The sequence below is a fragment of the Helianthus annuus genome, chromosome 4, assembly GCF_002127325.2.
Source record: "Helianthus annuus cultivar XRQ/B chromosome 4, HanXRQr2.0-SUNRISE, whole genome shotgun sequence".
NCBI classification, from domain to species: Eukaryota; Viridiplantae; Streptophyta; class Magnoliopsida; order Asterales; family Asteraceae; genus Helianthus; species Helianthus annuus.
The window spans coordinates 145,277,909-145,284,940 of NC_035436.2; positions in this window are offsets into that span (position 1 = coordinate 145,277,909).

Sequence of the window (7,032 nt, forward strand, 5' to 3'; positions counted from 1 at the left end):
ATGTAACATTCACATACATTCATATAACATATATAACACATCATTCACATAAAATTCACTTTCATAACAGTCACGTATCGTACACCTACGTTACATCAAAGTACAAAGATCGGTTTGGAAACGAGTTGTCACAGTATCCCCAACTAAAAAGAAATTTCGTCCCGAAAATTGGTACGCACTCACTGAGAAAGCTAGATAAGTTAAAGCTAGGTAAGTTATATCGTTTGCTGGTTTTTCCTTGGGTGTCACATCCTCCCCAACTTGAAAGAAATTTCGTCCCGAAATTCACCAATGATATCAAGAGTTGGTTCAATACCTTGAACAATTGAGAACATTGAAGTTTTAACATATCCTTCCGTTCCCATGTGAACTTCAGTCCACGTATTAGAGTTTAACAAGCCCTCATGACTGTCATATGACTCATGCTAGCGAACCTTGACTTCTTAGCCCATGCTTTCGATAGGTTCCCTGATATATACAACCGATCCGATGACCTCAAATTCCTGTAAGGGTATCACCAGGGTTTCATCGGGCAACCACTGCCTTAAACCTAAGGCATACATACCATCACGATAGTTATCCCGTTTCATCAATTAGCCTGAGTTTGTGAGCCAAGTCACCGTTTGTTCCAGTAATCCGAATGTCTCACGCGTCGTAAAGTAAGCTTGCCATGTTTTCTATAGCATACCGCACCCCCCCCGGGTGGTGCTTTCGGTAATGACACGTTTGCCTACAACAAACTCCCAGTGTTTCCTAAGCTAATCAGCTTTCCTAGCGCTCATGCGCTGCCATCAAACAATTTCCGATCTAAGCAATGTTCGAGAGTTTTGAGCTCAGGTCCTGGACCTGCGATTACGTTGTCAACTACATTAGTCCAGCAAGGAGATTAGAGTTACTGTCCAGGTTATGCCTCAGCACGGGCTGTATGCATACTATCATGGTGCAGCTGCATTAGAGCTTCTCCCCAAGATAAGTATCCTTCCCAAACGTTTACTAAAGTCAGTTATGCACCTACTTACAATATGCCTTCGTGTGTTCAGATGGTTCGTCACTTTGCTCGATTGTCCTACAGTAATAAGCAATGTTCATGTCAAGACGTGAGTCAAAGATGTGCGCCATGCCCGCCTTAAATTAGGTATAGTCCAATAGGTAATAGGAGTTGGCACCTCATGCCTATAATCCGTCTCTTCCAGAGAAATTTTCACAAGCTGAGAAGACTCATCAGTTCCCTTGACTGCAAGGGGGTGTGCTGGTCACATTCAGCGATCAACGATTGTTACTGTTTGTGTTTCCATTTCGAGTTGTAAATAGGCTAGTGGCAGCATTCATAGCAGTCTGCTCCCATCTTCCACATAGGTGTTGCCAGTTTCTTATACTTCGCCTTGACTTTTCCCAAAGTCAAAAGTCATACCCATACATTGTTAGACGGGTTTTCATGCCCAATCATCAGTACAAGGTTTACATGTCCAAACGTCTTTCTTTAAAATCCAGTTGAATAGAATTTTCGAAGCCGGTGTGTTTTGCTAACCACAACTTACCTACCGTTGCTGTGAAATGAGATTTATAGTCGTTCTATGAGTTAATGAATATCGTTCGTTTCACCAAGGTTGCCCTTCCATGCCCTGCATGGACTCAATTTGAAAATTCTCTCCAGTTAGTTCCCTAGTTTGTACAGAACGAGTTGGGTCAGGTGGGTTAGAGTCGATGGCGAGCTGCAAGTCCATACATGTTCAGGTTCCACAGTCGTAATCCACCCAGAAGTTCCATCCAACGATGCCATTTACTGATTTAGCTCTTTCGAAACCAGAGTACACGGAAAGCCCTTGTGATCGGTCTAAGTAACGCATTTGGTACCGTCCAAGTAATGCTTCCGTGTAACTCCAAAGACCACAGTTTCCACCACCAGTTGTGTGTCATGCAGTTCTTCTTTGTAATTTCATTACGTAAGTCGTTATTCTCTCGTGTTGCGTCGGCGTGTAACTGGGACTCTAATTCGGACCATCGTGGTATACCACTGAATCACCCGCACCCTCGGGTAAAGATGATGCTCAGTGAGTTGTAGGGTTGGAATTCAAAAGCTGAAAGGACGCCTTGCTGTTTTGTCTTTCACAAACGCAACCCCCCTGCTGCACTAAAGAGATTTAAGCTGTGCAACCTTCGAATACCCGGTGAGTAAGCTGCGATAGTATTTAGCAAGGCCAAGGAGTTGCTGCATCCCCGAAGGAACCTTTGGTGTCGGTCAGTTTCTAACAGGATGCATCTTGGCGAGATTCACGTGCATTCCCACTTCGTTGGTTATATGACCCAAAAGGGTACATCTCGCATTCAGAAGTTACCTTTTATCAAGACTTCGCGTGATGTGGCTCCTCCATCAGGACCTCCCAAATAGGATAAAAAGTTGTCCATGTTGTTGCTTTCCCCCTGAAAAGGGTTCAAAATGTCACCCAATAGCACGGTCGGTTCACATGATCCATGAGGCTGCTGGTGTGATGATCGCTCTAAAGGTCTTGGAGTGCAAAGTTATATGGCCGAATTGCGTCTGGTAAGCTTCTTTAAGAACTTTCTCCCCTTGGGTTTCCATTTGATAATAATGCGCTCGTAATTTAACCCTCGAATGAAAGCTCGTCTCTTGCAACTAGTCGATCGGTTTTCGATACATGGCCGCGGCAAACGGTTCTCACTGCCGTCTCGATGGGTGCTCGATAATTGGTACGTGCACACAAAAAGGCTTATCTTCACGGATATAGCTGGGGCTTCCCAAAGTGAGAATTAGGTCCAACAAACTCTTGTGCAACAATTCTCGTAGTAGATTACACGGTTCTTGCAACCCTCCTGGCGTAAGATGGTAAGAGTATGAGTATTCGGAGCTCCCTCTAATCGCGAGATCACTGAGTTTCTGACTAATAGTTGTGGTAGTAGACCTGAAAGCTCCTCCAATTGCACTTTGAGATGAGTCACAATAATCGGTGGGTCCTCGATCCTATCTTACTTAGTCTGATCATTAGATATAGTTGCTAATACAGTGAGGTCCTCCTTCCATAGGCGCTTTCGAGCCGAAGCGATTTGCTATCCATCCAAACTATCATGTTGTTATTGTCCTGTCGTCGCCCACGTCAATCCTAAATATCCTTTCGCGAGTACCACTGCTGGTGTTATTGTTACAATCACACGGATTTCTGCCATACTGTCATCGCTCCCTTGGTTGTCGTCGTCTCGAATTATCAACTGCCATTTTATGCCGTAGGCACCTTCACTTCCATACTGTTAGCTACTATTACAAGTACCTTGATGTTACGATAGTTGTTGCTTCTAATGTTGTTGCTCGAAACAGGACTCTACGATCCTTCACCAACGATGTCCACTCGTGCTAAGTTCCAGGGTGCTACTCGTTGTGTTGGAAGTTACACAGTCCACATCCTGGTCGATTGTCATCGTTTACGTTTCGATTGATTCATAAAAGTCGGCTCCCATAAGTTGCTGACTAGAATTAAGGATTCGTTTGGAGTCGAATCGTTGATGTTCACTGTCAATAATTGGAGTCGTTCAAATGCTGAAGTCGGTAGGGCACTATATTTACCCTTATGCCCATCGTTCTTACAAGTTGACTGGGTAAAACACGGTAAGTTTCCAGAGGGTTGCAGGTGTGACCGCCCTTCAGGGTCTGAGATGTGAGTATATTGAGTTCCAACAACGAAGAGGAGTGAGGGGAAAGAAAAGGTGTATAAACCAATCATGGACGCTGCAACATCCACTTAGGGACGTTCGTACAAGCACCTAGCATTCTACTTAGTTCGCTAGGCGTTCAAAGGGACGTTCAAGTAATACTTGATAGCATTGCGATTTCAAAAGGATTCAAAGAGAGGTGAGAAAGTCACATTTGAGTAGGAGACGATCACTGTTATGACTCCTATTAGTTTGTTACGTTTCACACTGATCAATTAACAGAGCGGAACCCCTCCTTCACTTGTTAAGCCTCACTGGGACTCGCATGCACCCCACATTATTATTATGTGTGCACCCACAATAATATTGTGATTTGCATGCTCATCTCAGCTCCTCCTAACTCATGTCGAATGGTTCCCCCAACTCGAATAGTAAACAAAGAGCATCACATAACATAAGTCACGAATGTTTAGGGAATTACCACCCTATCAGTCATATAACATGTGCTAGGAATACGTAAGTTCATACTATCGTGTTTAACGTGCACCAGCATGCAATATCATGTGTAAGTGTCCACTAGTTACGTAGTACAATGAGTATACGAAAGACGAACCTTGCAATCTGGAGCTGAGTGTCATGATCGATTTTCGAAGGTGTTCGGTTATAGTCTGGTTTTGCAATCTGGATACCACATGTAGGATCGTTTGGTGACCCGATGAGTCGTTCAGAAGAGCACTTAGACTAGTTCAGAGGCGGAATTCATTGAATTAGTCTTCGTAAAGCTTGATTTCACACTTTTAATGTCTCCTGTATTGATTATATATCAGATTACAAGTTCGTGGAGACAATCGGACAGGGCTTCGCCTTTACACCTTGAAAACACACACCTAAGACTCTAACTGACTAACTGGAACCGCTTATATGTACCCATATATATAGGAACCTTGGGCCGCTCATATGGACAAGTCCATATGAGCGATCCAACCAAGTGACACATAAGCGATCCACCAGATTGTCACAATGAGCGGTCCAAACATTCTGTCACTCGAGCGGTCCATCATCATGCTGCTCGAGCGGTCCAGCCTCTATGCCTTATGAGCGATCCAATTAACTAATATCTATACAATCTCACATCATTCACTATACACAATACGCTCTGCCCTGCCCTAAGACTCGAACTAAGATGTAGTCGACAGACAACTGCACCAACAGACTCCCCCTTGAATGTTGACGGAATCTTCAGTGAGAGTCTTCAATCATTCCCAGCTCTTCACTCTTGTTCGGTCTTCTTCAGGAACTCAGCCTGGAATCAAATCTTTTACAGAAATTTCTTCCTGAAATCATATGCCTGGATCTTTCTCTGGTTTTAACTTTCGTCAGACTCCCCCTATCATCATGCTAGGATCTCTGTCTGGAAATCGTTATCACCATTGAAATCAACTCCTGGCTTTCTCTGTTTAAGCTCTTTTCTGGTTCTGATATGTCTCCTGGCTATCCGTAGCAACAGGATCAGAAATCTGCAAAACTCAACCACTCTATCACAAACCCAAAATAATTTGTGATTCAATTTAATGAATCAACTAAGCATTGATAATTTTTTCACTTAAACACTGATTCACAAATTTGAAACATTCCAATTTCTGATTCAACCTAATGAATCATTTTAAACATTTCAAATGATTTAACCAACCTGTCTTATCATCAAGTTTAGCCTTTGAGATTTTGAAAATCAGCTCTTCACCATCAGTTGTCGAAAATCTTTTTGGATTTTTGAAAATATGAAACATAAATGCAAAGACAGAAATTTAAATGCAAAACAAACATATTCTGGTGAGTTTGTGCAAGAGGATCATATCAGTTTTTGAGACATAACACAAGCACCGTTAAGCTTTTAATCATTTTAAGTTCTAAACGATTCACGTAGATTGACGATATAATTGTCCTCTTAACTTTTCATACAATTTTCAATCTATTCAGGATACTATTTAGGTATTTTATGAACTTAGTTCAATTCATGTGTCCCACCTCTTGAATATACTCCCGTATCCAGAATCCCAATATTCAGTCTTACAGGTATGAACACTACAATGATGTCTGTACATAAATTAGGGGAAAGATGCGAGAACTGAGGGATCTCAGGTCAGAACTTCCGTTCAGCAGAGAGATATCAGCTTCGACTTAGCAGTGTGTCCCCTTTAGAGGATCTTTTCAGCTACAACAGATGATTATCAATTTTATTGTCTAATCAACTGAGGGCTTTATGCTATATTTCAAGCATTTTGCGGAAAGTATTAGCCAAGGACTAGGTCAGAACTACCGTTCAGCAGAAGTCCCGGAATAATACCCCAGACATCATAGAGTATAAACACCTAGTATATCAGAATACGAGACCTTTCAAACGAGATTTCAGGGGTTACCTATATATCCAAGTAGTGTTCCCCACGAATTTCACAAGTTTGAAATTTTAGGTTTATATCCCGAATAAATCTACTAAATGTACAAAAACCTATCGTCACATCATCAGTGAGACCGTTTATCACATTTTTCATTACATTTCTTTAGCGTGCTGTGATAATCCACTGATTTACTATCATTTCCTCCTTTTTTGCAACAAAACTCATTTTTTAAATTTTTCAATGTTTTTGACATTTTCAAATTTTTTTAAAAATTTTACTCCCCCTAAAATCAAAATATGTTTCAATTTTGATTTTCTAGGAAAATTTGAAACAAACTGTACAAAAAAAATGACAACATGATGAGAATCACATCAATTCTCCATCCACCTGGCGTAAACAATCAGAACTCCCCCTCACAACAAACTATTTTCCCATTGTGATTTCAAAACACTTAAGTTTGTTTCAATCAAAATGGTTTTTCCGGAAAAATTAGTTTGTGTTCCAACCATTTGTAGATTTAGGGTTATCTCATCATCTTGTTTTCTTCAAACCTTTTAAAGATTTATCATTTCCAGTTTTATCATAAACCATCAGTAGAAAATCAAGTACAAATTAATGTCCCTGATTTACCACATGTAAATCGAAAAATCACCAAAGTGAAATTTCTCAAGAAATGTGCCGATTCATGATCCACGATACCATCTTGGGATCTCCGGCAAGTCAGGTTTTTCATTTAAACAGATTCACCCAAGCCTGACGGTCCTTGGGTGATTTCGAAATCTTGTTCAACAATGGTGGAAAATTTGCATCATCCATTGCTAAACCTGAATTCTCCTTTTTTACCTCAACCAAAAGCTCCTCTGGTTTTAACGAACCAGAATCATTGCCTGCAGGTGGCTTGTCTGACTTTGACCTGTCAGATTCATACCCAACCATTTTCTTCTTTTTCTTCTCCTCTTTTGTCCCCAGATTT